General features: G+C 43.2%; 1 pseudogene across 1 annotated transcript in view; it reads right to left on the reverse strand.

Annotated features, from left to right (window-relative positions):
- The window catches only part of LOC311108919 (zinc transporter ZIP12-like), a 29,403-nt pseudogene that overhangs the window by 10,449 nt on the left and 3,045 nt on the right, over positions 1 to 15,909 (reverse strand). Inside the window, exons 2-3 of the transcript in view lie at positions 15,131 to 15,381; positions 106 to 429 (exon numbers count right to left, since the gene is read on the reverse strand). The product of the transcript in view is annotated as a zinc transporter ZIP12-like (transcript). The remainder of the gene's footprint in view (positions 1 to 105; positions 430 to 15,130; positions 15,382 to 15,909) is intronic.

Below are 15,909 nucleotides of genomic sequence, written 5' to 3' on the forward strand. Positions count from 1 at the left end.
TTGATAACTGTCTGCAGCTATTTCAACATGTGCATATTGGGATGATGTTCTAGTTTTAAACACTATTTGAGAGAAGAGGTTATGAAAGTTGTGGCCCTGACTTACCTGTGAGTGGGAGGAACCAGAGTTCTCTGGAGCAGGCGGTTGGTAGTGCTGGTTGATGAGCTGCAGAATGCTCTCTGTCTCATTGGAAGAGAGGAAACCTCGGTCCTCAGTGGGATGGAGGTTGGTCAGGGCTAGGAGGTAGTACTGGTAGCTAGGTGACAAAGAGGAGGAGGAAGAGGAGGGGGAGACATTGGGGGTACATAGGTCTTCCATGTTGATCATGTAGTAGAGCAGAACAGTGGAGAATCTATGGAAGTCCTCCTCGGTGAGGTAAGCCTTGCCATCCTCGTCCAGGACAGAAAGGAATAGGTCTGGAGTGAGGCACTGGAAACACAGCAATGAAACATGTCATACAGTGTGTGCGATGCAGGGGAAATGTTGCAATATAAACATTTCAGCTGTTTGGCTAAGAAGTAAAACCTACTGGAAACTTGTGAAATGAGTCAGGCAGATAGGACTACAGTACAATTGACTTTCCCAAGTGGATTTACTGTGACTAATTTTAATCCAGATTAAACTGATCAGTCATATGTGAATATGGATAGAGTGATTAATAAGACATCAGTAAATGTGATTTAATTTTGGTTCTGGTACCGGTTCCGACCGACATTTACGCTTATAAATAAATCGATACCGTAGGTCAAAATGGCTTGCATTGAGTAATAGCCCTGGTTCCCAAGGACACAGGAGTATTTTTTCTGAGCCTGTGTGACATAGGATGTGGAATCTGAAACCACTTGAAGCTGGGAAGTCCCTCCTACCATTTCATTCGCTATTCCGACTGTCCATCAACTCCTGGCTGAACCCTACATCACAGCCACTGACAAAGCACATGCCTGCAATCGTTACATCGTAGTGCAGCAGGAGAGAGTGGTGTCATCACATTCAGAGATCGATTTATAGCCATTCATCTAAAATAATTCATAGATTTTAAACAAAAAACACTTTCTGTTTATCATAGATGGGGAAGATTAATATGAGATGAAAGGCGAGTCCTAACGAATTCAGGAAGCCAAGCTAAAGCTCTGTGGGTGTCACGCCCTGACTCAGGGGACTCTTATATGTTGAGTCAGGGTGTGTATATTCTTTGTTGTGTATGTTCTATGTTGTATTTTCTAGTATGTGTATTTCTACAGTGAGGGAAAAAAGTATTTGATCCCCTGCTGATTTTGTACGTTTGCCCACTGACAAAGAAATGATCAGTCTATAATTTGAATGGTAGGTTTATTTGAACAGTGAGAGACAGAATAACAACAAAAAAATCCAGAAAAACGCATGTCAAAAATGTTATAAATTTATTTGCATTTTAATGAGGGAAATAAATATTTGACCCCCTCTCAATCAAAAAGATTTCTGGCTCCCAGGTGTCTTTTATACAGGTAACGAGCTGAGATTAGGAGCACACTCTTAAAGGGAGTGCTCCTAATCTCAATTTGTTACCTGTATAAAAGACACCTGTCCACAGAAGCAATCAATCAATCAGATTCCAAACTCTCCACCATGGCCATGACCAAAGAGCTCTCCAAGGATGTCAGGGACAAGATTGTAGACCTACACAAGGCTGGAATGGGCTACAAGACCATCGCCAAGCAGCTTGGTGAGAAGGTGACAACAGTTGGTGCGATTATTCGCAAATGGAAGAAACACAAAATAACTGTCAATCTCCCTCGGCCTGGGGCTCCATGCAAGATCTCACCTCGTGGAGTTGCAATGATCATGAGAACGGTGAGGAATCAGCCCAGAACTTCACGGGAGGATCTTGTCAATGATCTCAAGGCAGCGGGACTGAAATCCTGCAGCGCCCGCAAGGTCCCCCTGCTCAAGAAAGCACATATACAGGCCCATCTGAAGTTTGCCAATGAACATCTGAATGATTCAGAGGAGAACTGGGTGAAAGTGTTGTGGTCAGATGAGACCAAAATCGAGCTCTTTGGCATCAACTCAATTCGCCGTGTTTGGAGGAGGAGGAATGCTGCCTATGACCCCAAGAACACCATCCCCACCGTCAAACAGGTCTTCAAAAAGGGGACAGGACAACTTCACCGCATTAAAGGGATGATGGACGGGGCCATGTACCGTCAAATCTTGGGTGAGAACCTCCTTCCCTCAGTCAGGGCATTGAAAATGGGTCGTGGATGGGTATTCCAGCATGACAATGACCCAAAACACACGGCCAAGGCAACAAAGGAGTGGCTCAAGAAGAAGCACATTAAGGGATTGGAGTGGCCTAGCCAGTCTCCAGACCTTAATCCCATAGAAAATCTATGGAGGGAGCTGAAGGTTTGAGTTGCCAAACGTCAGCCTCGAAACCTTAATTTGGAATCTGATTGATTGATTGCTTCTGTGGACAGGTGTCTTTTATACAGGTAACAAACTGAGATTAGGATCACTCCCTTTAAGAGTGTTCTCCTAATCTCAGCTCGTTACCTGTATAAAAGACACCTGGGAGCCAGAAATCTTTCTGATTGAGAGGGGGTCAAATACTTATTTCCCTAATTAAAATGCAAATCAATTTATAACATTTTTGACATGCGTTTTTCTGGATTTTTTGTTGTGGTTATTCTGTCTCTCACTGTTCAAATAAACCTACCATTAAAATTATAGACTGATCATGTCTTTGTCAGTGGGCAAACGTACAAAATCAGCAGGGGATCAAATACTTTTTCCCTCACTGTATGTTGGCCGGTGTGGTTCCCAATCAGAGGCAGCTGTCACTCGTTGTCTCTGATTGGGGACCATACCTAGGCAGCCTATTGGCACTGTGTAGTTGTGGGATCTTGTTCCGTGTAAGGGATGTTGTGTGTGCTACCTTGGACTTCACGTTTCGTTTAGTTTGTTGTTTTGTCGTGTGTTTATTCAGTGTAAATAAACATGTACGTATATCAAGCTGCGCCTTGGTCTGACCCGTCCTTCAACGAACGTGACAGTGGTACATTCACAGCGATGGGGGCAGACATTTTGATCAAGAGAGACCTTTAGAAATTGTGCAAATGTTCTCTAACACTAAACATACAAATATAAAGAAGGTGAAATCTTATAGTTAGTTGTTTTATAATTTGATTATGCTATATTTGGAAAGCATATAAGTCAGGGATCATCAACTAGATTCAGCCGCGGGCCAATTTTTTCTTGAGCGGATGGTCAGGGGGCCAGAACATAATTACAAATAATTTGTCGATTGCAAATTGACCGCAACAAGCCCAAACAGATATAATATTTGACTAAAACATAATAATTTCAAACCTTGTATACGATCACATATATCTCTATTATGCATAGGAATACTTTGGAACAGATTTCCCAAATTAAAATCACTTGGAGATGATTTGCTGGTGTTTTTACAGTCTTTTATGTCCAACAATTGGGGAACGCTGATATAAGTATTTTCAAGCCTTATTCATATAGTTTTGTTGAATAGGAAATACATCATATAAAATATTTCATATTTTTATCATATTTGTACTGTGTACTTGAGCTTGTGTCCTCAAAAGTGACTACACCTCAGCAAATTATAACTATTTTTACTAGAAAGGTGAGATAAAAATGTATAATAGCGTTGATTGACTCACCGGTGCAACAATCTAAGTAACATAATAAAAAAAGCCCAATCAAAGTCTGTCAGTATAAGTTTGCGATGAAAGGTGGCAGAGCTAAAGCAGTGTTTGTCAGATCATGAGACATCCCAAAAATCGGTCTTCTCACGGAAACGTCTGTAGTATCCGAACGGTTTGCTCTACGACCCATCTGAAGTTGGTACCGTCGATGTGCCAACTTCTGTTTGTAGCTTCCGAACCGTTTGGATTACAAACTAATGTGACCCCACTGTGGAAAGGGGAGATTATCCGTTTTGCTTTACGACCCACAAGTGTCATGGAACTCGTCTGAAGGTAACCGGTTTAAAAAATGTTATGGAAGTATGAAGGTAGTTTTGTGCCTACCTAAAAAAGGGGTTAAATATGTGTAAAAAATATATATTTATAATTTGCTATAGTAGTAAAGGCCAAATTCAATATTTTATCAAATATTTTTTTATATATAAACTCAGCAAAAAAAGACCCTGTCTTTCAAAGATAATTCGTAAAAATCAAAATAACTTCACAGATCTTCAATGCAAAGGGTTTAAACACTGTTTCCCATGCTTGTTCAATGAACCATAAACAATTAATGAACATGTACCTGTGGAACGGTCGTTAAGACACTAACAGCTTACAGACGGTAGGAAATTAACGTCACAGTTATGAAAACTTAAGACACTAAAGAGGCCTTTCTACTGACTCTGAAAAACTCCAAAAGAAAGATGCCCAGGGTCCCTGCTCATCTGCGTGAACGTGCCTTAGGCATGCTGCAAGGAGGCATGAGGACTGGTCCTCTGTAGCTCAGCTGGTAGAGCACGGCGCTTGTAACGCCAAGGTAGTGGGTTCGATCCCCGGGACCACCCATACACAAAAAAATGGATGCACGCATGACTGTAAGTCGCTTTGGATAAAAGCGTCTGCTAAATGGCATATTATGTGGCCAGGGCAATAAATTGCAATGTCCATACTGTGAGACGCCTAAGACAGCACTACAGGGAGACAGGACGGACGGCTGATTGTCTTCGCAGTGGCAGACCACATGTAACAACACCTGCACAGGTTCGGTACATCTGAACATCACACCTGCGGGACAGGTACAGGATGGCAACAACAACTGCCCGAGTTACACCAGGAACGCACAATCCCTCCATCAGTGCTCAGACTGTCCGCAATAGGCTGAGAGAGGCTGGACTGAGGGCTTGTAGGCCCGTTGTAAGGCGGGTCCTTACCAGACATCACCGGCAACAACGTCGCCTATGGGCACAAAAAGTGGTCTTCACTGACGAGTCGTGGTTTTGTCTCACCAGGGGTGATGGTCGGATTCGCGTTTATTGTGGAAGGAATGTGCGTTACACCGAGGCCTGTACTCTGGAGCGAGATCGATTTGGAGGTGGAGGGTCCGTCATGGTCTGGGACGGTGTGTCACAGCATCATTGTTGTCATTGCAGGAAATCTCAATGCTGTGCATTACAGGGAAGACAACCTCCTCCCTCATGTGGTACCCTTCCTGCAGGCTCATCCTGACATGACCCTCCAGCATGACAATGCCACCAGCCATACTGCTCGTTCTGTGCGTGATTTCTTGCAAGACAGGAATGTCAGTGTTCTGCCATGGCCATTAAAGAGCCTGGATCTCAATCCCATTGAGCACGTCTGGGACCTGTTGGATCGGAGGGTGAGGGCTAGGGCCATTCCCCCCAGAAATGTCTGGGAACTTGCAGGTGCCTTGGTGGAAGAGTGGGGTAACATCTCACAGCAAGAACTGGCAAATCTGCTGCAGTACTTAATGGAGGAGATGCACTGCAGTACTTAATGCAGCTGGTGGCCACACCAGATACTGACTCTTACTTTTGATTTTGACCCCCCCTTTGTTCAGGGACACATTATTCCATTTCTGTTAGTCACATGTCTGTGGAACTTGTTCAGTTTATGTCTCAGTTGTTGAATCTTGATATGTTCATACAAATATTTACACATGTTAAGTTTGCTGAAAATAAACGTAGTTGACAGTGAGAGGACGTTTCTTTTTTTGCTGAGTTTATATATTTTTTTATACCTAAAGGGGTCCTAAAATTCAAAATCAAATAGCTAAATTATCCATAGTATGACCACCTTAAAACAATTCCATGTCAGCTTAGTTACATTTGTTAAAAGACTAAAAGCCAACAAGCAAGCAGTTTTTAATAAATATCCAAGGCATGTTCTTTGCCACATGATTTGTTCTGTTGTGAGGTGATGTCAATTAAGAGGTAATGTGCTGTACTGTGAAATGCAATTAAATTCACATGTCTTTTTTTCTCTTTCGTCCCTTCATCATCTGATAATAGGCCTCTTTTACCCATTTAAGTTACCCATTTAAGGGCTCCTTCTGAAATGAGGGGCTTTATGTTAGTGTGAATACAGCCCTGGCTAGACACACACAAAACACACAAGGGTGAGAGTGGGCGAAGCACTAACCCTTGCAAATATTTTCAATGCACAATTCAATGGTGAACAAAGACCAAATGTTTCAGGGTCATAATAGTCCGTTTTCAATGAATGAGTTGCTTTCCTAATTTCTAAATCCCCTGTTCAACTGAGAGCTTCATTCAGTGCTTCTTACACACACACACACACACACACACACACACACACACATACACACACACACACACACACACACACACATACACACTGTTATCCCGAAAAACTTCAGAGACCACAAATATCTCAAATTGACCGACCTCTAAAGCCAATCAGCATTAGTGCTGCATAGAGGTCAAGGCCTTAAAGGGTGACTGCACTTCCTGATTTGGCCAAATTTTTTATCAATGCTCATTAAGAAATGCTAGCGGCCATGATTGAAGGCAACGAGAGTTGTCTTGAGGGTGTGGTTTGATGTCTGGGGTTCTTGAGTGTGTCTTTGCCATTCAATCACAACAAACAAGTGCAGTAGTGAGTACAGCGAGGTAAGCTCAACGTTTTGACGTTGAGGAGTTCTCCCCTCCTGACTGACTCGCCATCTCAAGATGGTCAGCTAATTCAGTTTTATGTGTAGGCTAAAGCCTGTGCTGACATCAGCTATGTAGCATAGCTTGGTGATAGCTGCAGGTGGCTATCCTATAGAAGGGTTAGCTGACAACATCACAAAAAACGATGTGTGCACTTCAAAGGGGCAGAAGGCCTTGTGTTGTTATGGTTCTGGATGTCCATATAGCTGGCAACATTGACAAGAAACTGTTGTGGTGAATCGTAAGTGGCTCGTTTCAGCTTGTTTGATCTTGTTCTTGATACCATAGCTGTGTTCGAATACCCATACTAACATACTGTATACTACATACTTAATGAGTATATTCTACATACTATATACTATTAGTTAATTTTAGTATACTGTAAACGAATGGTATCCTTTAAGTTGAGTGTACTAGCACTTCGCCTGTCTACCAGAAGTTGATGCTGTTGCTATGCAACTTCTTGCTAACTTGTTAGTATAGCTAACAAATTACCAGCTAGACATCTTAAGACTTCATTAACAATGTCCATTGAGAACGCACAATGACTGTACCACTTAGCTAAGCTAGGAATAACGTGAATAATCAAGTCAATAAGCGTTGGGTAGTTAGTTAGATAGCATACAGTTAATATACTGGCAAATTCAATGTATTAGTAGCCAACTAACGTTAGGTAGCTAGCTAACATACCAGTACATACAAGTAACTACTGTAATGATATGCTACGCAGTTCATAAGGCTAGCGTAGCTAACAAATTGTCAGCCAACATAACGTGTGACGTAACTTATTTGAAAAGTCATTACTTTATTACATTTCTCAACATTTTACATTTACATTTTAGGCATTTAGCAGACGCTCTTATCCAGAGCGACTTACAGTTAGTGAGTGCATACATTATTTTAATTTTCATACTGGCCCCCCGTGGGAATTGAACCCACAACCCTGGCATTGCAAACGCCATGCTCTACCAACTGAGCTACATCCCTGCCGGCCATTCCCTCCCCTACTCTGGACGACGCTGGCTAATTGTGCGCCGCTCCATGGGTCTCCCGGTCGCGGCCGGCTACGACAGAGCCTTTCTTAACATTTCTCATAATTAGTTAAAGCAATGAATTTGTATCCGCTCTCGTTGGACTTCGGCTGCATATTTTCTGCCATTTTCTTCAAATCGGAAAATCTTGTGAAGCCACACCCATTTTCTGAAGAATTGCATTATGGGCCCTAAAAGCACGGCAATAGTGTCCACTGCTTGTATACTTCATATTTTGGTAAATGTAGTAAGAAATCCGGGAACTTTTGGCATACTAACTATATCCTTACTATGACCAATAAGCATACTACATACACAATTTAGTCACAAATAGTACAGTTAGTGCGGTTAGTATGAATATTCAAACACAGCTCATGTTTTATTTTGAGTTGTTTTGACTGACATTTCTAGCTTTTTAAGTGTAATTCACCATTAATTGCAGACCTAATCAAAGATGACTATTTGGCTTGCAATATTTCTGTACTGCACATCATCATGGCAGAGTTTGCAAAACAAATGTGAACTCGATTGATACAAATAATCATGCTATCATTCTGTCAGGTAGGCCTACTTTGTAGTTAACATTTTATTGAGAAGATTCTGGGGAAAGCTTTGCTGTCTACCCTCAAGACAGTTGCCATTTGCACTACACTGATAGTCAAGGGCGATATTGCTGTAAATGTATTTATTGGCAGATATTGTGTTATGTTTGGCTTTTTAAGCCAATAGTGTCTAACCAGGGGTAGGATTGTGTCAATGTGGCTTTGATTGGATAGCAGCAGGGAGCTTGCAGTGTCTGATATTTGTGAGATGTGTTTATGACAGTTTGCGATGGAACACATGGAAAATGCATGCTCTTTCAGAATTGTTTGGCGAGCTACTCATAGGTGGGCTGAGAGCTACTCATAGGTGGGCTGAGAGCTACTCATAGGTGGGCTGAGAGCTACTCATAGGTGGGCTGAGAGCTACTCATAGGTGGGCTGAGAGCTACTCATAGGTTGACTGAGAGCTACTCATAGGTAGGCTGAGAGCTACTCATAGGTGGGCTGAGAGCTACTCATAGGTGGGCTGAGAGCTACTCATAGGTGGGCTGAGAGCTACTCATAGGTGGGCTGAGAGCTACTCATAGGTGGGCTGAGAGCTACTCATAGGTGGGCTGAGAGCTACTCATAGGTGGGCTGAGAGCTACTTATAGGTGGGCTGAGAGCTACTCATAGGTGGGCTGAGAGCTACTTGTAGGTGGGCTGAGAGCTACTCATAGGTGAGCTGAGAGCTACTTATAGGTGGGCTGAGAGCTACTCATAGGTGGGCTGAGAGCTACTCATAGGTGGGCTGAGAGCTACTCATAGGTGGGCTGAGAGCTACTCATTCGTGGGCTGAGAGCTACTCATAGGTGGGCTGAGAGCTACTTATAGGTGGGCTGAGAGCTACTCATAGGTGGGCTGAGAGCTACTTGTAGGTGGGCTGAGAGCTACTCATAGGTGGGCTGAGAGCTACTCATAGGTCGGCTGAGAGCTACTCATAGGTGGGCTGAGAGCTACTCATTGGTGGGCTGAGAGCTACTCATTGGTGGGCTGAGAGCTACTCATAGGTTGACTGAGAGCTACTCATAGGTGGACTGAGAGCTACTCATAGGTGGGCTGAGAGATACTCATTGGTGGGCTGAGAGCTACTCATAGGTGGACTGAGAGCTACTTGTAGCTCGTGATCTACCTGTTGGAGACCCCTGACCTATAGAGTAATATGAGAAGAATGTAATTGCTTAACTTATGTAAAAAAAAGTGTTTTGATAACTTTCAAGTGTAACAGTTCCATGTAGATTAAACCATCTTTCACATAATACTGTAGCAGTGTTCTGCTAATATAACAATATGCAAATATTACATTTGTCTTTCGTCTTTTATTGTCATTCACAGTCGATACAGATACTGTACCTATCAACATTTTGTCTGGTGGTGCTGGGGCTACCTTGCCAAACATGTCAGTCGTCATAGCTTCCTGTATGGTGTCCCATATCCCCTCCCCATTGATAGTACCATTCGATTCAATAATAACAAAAGACAACAAAAAGTCATATATGTGTCTTGTATAATTTTAATGCTGAGTACAAGGTCTTTCCAAATTCAGACATCAGTATCAACCTGTCTTTCAGTCAGAGGACTCCATGACCAAAGCCTCTCTCCTGTCCTGAGAGAAAGCTGATGAGTGACACATGTATTGAAAGGATGATGTTATTGTGTCCATATATGCAGTTTATTGTCTGTCTGTAAATTCAGTTTATTGTGGCAGCACTAAGTCACATTCCTGTACATGCAAATGTATTTGGCAAAAAAACGTGATTCTGATTCTGATATGACTAAACACTTGTGATGTCCTGTCTTATTAGTAATCACCTTTTGTCGCTTCTGAGGTGTTCGCCAGCGGCGGTAGATCAGCTCCAGGCCCCTCTCGTCACAGATCCTGGTCATGAAGGAGCCTGATTTACAGACCCAGCTCCTATCACAGCGAAAGACAGGGAGGGAGAGAGAGAGAAAAAAGGCTGTCACCATACAGTCATGGAAGCCAACAAAAATACACGGTTCAACATAGCCAATCAGAGATTATGAATCAGAGCTAATTCACAAGGGACATGTTCCAGCATGGCACTGACTGGTTAGCATTACTCACACTGGCCCAGGAGCAGTCCTTTGCGGCACCATGGATGGGGGGCATCTCCTTACAACATACAAGACACAAACACACACAACACTGAATACATTTCCAATGGTGGTTATGTCCTCCATTACTCTGAAACTGGACTGGTGTCTGGCCACTGCCTCCTTATCATAATTTTGCCCTAGAAAATACTGTACACAATAATATTGTTGATTGTTGGTATCTTTTTGGGGGTTAGCTAGTTTGCTTGGTTATTTAGCAGGGATCTTACAGTAGTTAGCAAGTTCAAGTTAAAACATTATTGAAAAAAAGCTGTCAACATGCACCAAACATGTCATCAGGTTTGCTTGATTATGAGCTAGCTAGCATTAGCTAGCAGGGATCAAACCTGGCTTCAGATGCAACGTTGGCTATGGAAATCTTCTTCTCACATTACACATTAGGGAGCGGCTATGTATTTAGGAAGTTACATCACAGTATCATAGCCTTGTATCATAGCAGAATAGCCTTTCAAATAATTACATGTAGCTAGCTATCTAAAAACAAAACGTAGCTACTTACCAACAACACACCAGTTTCAGGTTTGACGGTTGACAGCCCAAGTAGAAGCTAGTCAGATAAAATCCTTATCCTGGCCATCTGCCCAAGATTGTTCAACAACTTTATGGAAGCCCATTTTCATTCCTATTTGCAGAATGAAATGTGCGTGCGCTGCACCCATATGCAGACTTGACAACAAATGTCCACATGATAGCTGGAGGCAGGCCACAATCTGTTGGCTCTGGGCAATTGGTCATCATTGGCAAAAGTGGGCATGTACAGTACCAGTCAAAAGTTTGGACACACCTACTCATTCAAGGGTTTTTCTTTATTTTTACTATTTTCTACATTGTAGAATAATAGTGAAGACATCAAAACTATGAAATAACACATATGAAATCATGTAGTGACCAAAAAAAGTGTTAAACAAATCAAAATATATTTTATATTTGACATTCTTCAAAGTAGCCACCCTTTGCCTTGATGACAGCTTTGCACACTCTTGGCATTCTCTCAACCAGCTTCAAGAGGTAGTCACCTGGAATGCATTTCAATTAACAGGTGTGCCTTGTTAAAAGTTAATTTGTGGAATTTCTTTCCTTCTTAATGCGTTTGAGCCAATCAGTTGTGTTGTGACAAGGTAGGGATGGAATACAGAAGACAACCCTATTTGGTAAAAGACCAAGTCCAAGAACAGCTCAAATAAGCAAAGAGAAACGACAGTCCATCATTACTTTAAGACATGAAGGTCAGCCAATACGGAACATTTCAAGAACTTCAAACGTTTCTTCAAGTACAGTCGCAAAAACCATCAAGCGCTATGATGAAACTGTCTCTCATGAGGACTGCCACAGGAAAGGAAGACCCAGAGCTACCTCTGCTGCGGAGGATAAGTTCATTAGAGTTACCAGCCTCATTAATTGCAGCCCAAATAAATGCTTCAAGTCACAGACACATCTCAACATCAACTGTTCAGAGGAGAATGTGTGAATCAGGCCTTCATGGTCTAATTGCTGCAAAGAAATCACTACTAAAAGACACCAATGAGAAGAAGAGACTTGCTTTTAGAAAATAGTAAAAATAAAGAAAAACCCTTGAATGAGTAGGTGTGTCCAAACTTTTGACTGGTACTATACTGTACTGTAAGTAATCCATACCCAACCCTCCAGTAAGTCATGACTGGTACTGTAAGTAATACATACCCAACCCTCCAGTAAGTCATGACTGGTACTGTAAGTAATACATACCCAACCCTCCAGTAAGTCATGACTGGTACTGTAAGTAATACATACCCAACCCTCCAGTAAGTCATGACTGGTACTGTAAGTAATACATACCCAACCCTCCAGTAAGTCATGACTGGTACTGTAAGTAATACATACCCAACCCTCCAGTAAGTCATGACTGGTACTGTAAGTAATACATACCCAACCCTCCAGTAAGTCATGACTGGTGTCGTAGTAAATATAATTTGTCGTAGTAAATATAAAATGTTATAGATTGGTCTGACTAAAATGTTGTGCAAGACCCATTTGTGTTAGGAGCCTGTTTTTAATAAATGCTGTTTTAGGTCAGAGAACAAAGGACAGAGGAGAACACCATATCTTGTCACCAGATGGCCTAGTCTTGCAGGAATGCGATAACAGGACAACACCCCCACCTCCGGCCATAAACCACCATACTCCCCACGAGTTCCCTTGACACACACCAATATTTCACTTTCACGCACACTCATTCTCAACTCCTCACGAGTTCCCTGGACACACACAGACATTTCACTGTGCACGCACACTCAAACTCCACTCCCCTGTCTACTGGTCGGGTGCCAAGGGCAGAGGACTCTGCCGTGCACCAATGGGACATCTGCTCTGGACAGAGCAGACCCGCCTCCTACGCCTCGGGAACCAATCAAGGGACTAGAAGAAGGACCCCTTCCTTTATGTTACATTGTATAAAGTAATGCTGTAAACTCTGTTTAAACATCCTTCTCAACTGTCTCCATAAGAGGCAATTGATTGGGTCCATGCATGTAGCTTGAGCAGGACAAGATATCTCTGTTTGAATAAACTGCCTTTTGCTTAAACCTAATTCCACTCTGTCCAGCGTCGTTGGTTTGTACTTCCTCTCCTAATTATGTGTTCACCAACACTGGTACTGTAAGTAATACATACCCAACCCTCCAGTAAGTCATGACTGGTACTGTAAGTAATACATACCCAACCCTCCAGTAAGTCATGACTGGTACTGTAAGTAATCCATACCCAACCCTCCAGTAAGTCATGACTGGTACTGTAAGTAATACATACCCAACCCTCCAGTAAGTCATGACTGGTACTGTAAGTAATACATACCCAACCCTCCAGTAAGTCATGACTGGTACTGTAAGTAATCCATACCCAACCCTCCAGTAAGTCATGACTGGTACTGTAAGTAATACATACCCAACCCTCCAGTAAGTCATGACTGGTACTGTAAGTAATACATACCCAACCCTCCAGTAAGTCATGACTGGTACTGTAAGTAATACATACCCAACCCTCCAGTAAGTCATGACTGGTACTGTAAGTAATACATACCCAACCCTCCAGTAAGTCAAATCAAATCAAATCAAATCAAATTTTATTGGTCACATGCGCCGAATACAACAGGTGCAGACATTACAGTGAAATGCTTACTTACAGCCCTTAACCAACAGTGCATTTATTTTAAACAAAAAAGTAAGAATAAAACAACAACAAAAAAGTGTTGAGAAAAAAAGAGCAGAAGTAAAATAAAGTGACAGTAGGGAGGCTATATATACAGTAAAATAAAGTGACAGTAGGGAGGCTATATATACAGGGGGGTACCGTTGCATAGTCAATGTGCGGGGGCACCGGCTAGTTGAGGTAGTTGAGGTAATATGTACATGTGGGTAGAGTTAAAGTGACTATGCATAAATACTTAACAGAGTAGCAGCAGCGTAAAAAGGATGGGGTGGGGGGGCAGTGCAAATAGTCCGGGTAGCCATGATTAGCTGTTCAGGAGTCTTATGGCTTGGGGGTAGAAGCTGTTGAGAAGTCTTTTGGACCTAGACTTGGCACTCCGGTACCGCTTGCCGTGCGGTAGCAGAGAGAACAGTCTATGACTAGGGTGGCTGGAGTCTTTGACAATTTTGAGGGCCTTCCTCTGACACCGCCTGGTATAGAGGTCCTGGATGGCAGGGAGCTTTGCCCCAGTGATGTACTGGGCCGTACGCACTACCCTCTGTAGTGCCTTGCGGTCAGAGGCCAAGCAGTTGCCATACCAGGCGGTGATGCAACCAGTCAGGATGCTCTCGATGGTGCAGCTGTAGAATTTTTTGAGGATCTGAGGACCCATGCCAAATCTTTTTAGTCTCCTGAGGGGGAATAGGCTTTGTCGTGCCCTCTTCACGACTGTCTTGGTGTGTTTGGACCATGATAGTTCGTTGGTGATGTGGACACCAAGGAACTTGAAGCTCTCAACCTGTTCCACTACAGCCCCGTCATGACTGGTACTGTAAGTAATACATACCCAACCCTCCAGTAAGTCATGACTGGTACTGTAAGTAATACATACCCAACCCTCCAGTAAGTCATGACTGGTACTGTAAGTAATCCATACCCAACCCTCCAGTAAGTCATGACTGGTACTGTAAGTAATACATACCCAACCCTCCAGTAAGTCATGACTGGTACTGTAAGTAATACATACCCAACCCTCCAGTAAGTCATGACTGGTACTGTAAGTAATCCATACCCAACCCCCCAGTAAGTCATGACGAACTCACAAAACTCTGTTTTGGACTAGACTGACTTGATGACCAAATTATCCTATTTTCACTTTGTAGTCAGTTTTGACAGTAGAATTCATATTTTTGACTCATAGCGATGCGACATGGCTGTTTAAAAGCAGAGAAGTTGGTTCTAAGGGGAAGTTGACCTTTAAGCCTCCACACACATCACATTCCAACCATGACAAGCAGGGTTGCCTGAATGACTGAACAGGAGTGAATGCAGATAGTATCTGCTGTAGTAATATTTGCTGTTAGCATTAATGTTCATGACAAATCATTTGTTTAAGGCACCTGAAAATGCAAATCAATTCATTATTTTAGAGAAATAGAAAAGTTATGCTGTTACTTATTAGATATTTGCACTCATTAGTAGGTTATGCATAGAACCCCTTAACAGATAGAGAGTAACAGTTTGAGGTCAAAGAAAGTTCCAGGCCTTACCCTGTCACAGAGCTCCTGCGATCCCCCAGTCCACTCTGCACAGTGCACAGCATGGAGGACAGTGGAGAGTAGGACCCCTGTCTGGTCCCTCTGGAGCTGGACCTGAGTCCTAAGGGGTAGGGCCCTGATGGCCGTCTGCAGGTAGCCCCCCTCCTGGCTCTTTTCCTGGGCCTGGCCCTCCACAAACTTCCCCAGTAGACACAAGTGTAGAAGGAGCAACGTGGGGACAGCATGACCCCAGAAGTGTATGGCTGGATGGAGAGATTACAAGGAGAAGAGGAAAGCAGAGCGAAGGAGAGGGTGCAGCAAAGAGTTCAAGAAAGACAGAGAGGAAGAGAGAAGTTTTATCAGGCATGGAAAGTAGGAGCGGGAAAGACAGACAGAGAAAGAGAGAGAGAGAAAGGAGTGCTCCTAGCGACTCCAGAAGCAAGGAGAGACAATGTGTCCAGGCTGAGGGAGGCGTTAATAATGGGCCCGCCTGCCTAATCTAGTGGAGGATGGCCGGCAGGAGGGCTGGCAGGGCACCCTTCACCCGAATTAGCCACCATTGCACAGGGATGGCCAGTCAGCCTAGAGCTCCGGCCCCTCAGTCCTCCACAACAAATGGATTAGCGCAAGCAAGTGAGAGAGAACTGGGGGCAGGGAGAGGGAAGTGAGAGTGGGAGACAAAGAGCGGGACAGGGGAGGGAACATGGAGGGAAGGGCTTTGAGTTTAAATACAGTAATTGGTCCATATGGACAGAGCCTGCTAGAGTATGTTGGTAATGATACAAGTGCAA

Source organism: Coregonus lavaretus (genome assembly GCF_964263955.1).
Source record: "Coregonus lavaretus genome assembly, chromosome: 34".
Taxonomy (NCBI): domain Eukaryota; kingdom Metazoa; phylum Chordata; class Actinopteri; order Salmoniformes; family Salmonidae; genus Coregonus; species Coregonus lavaretus.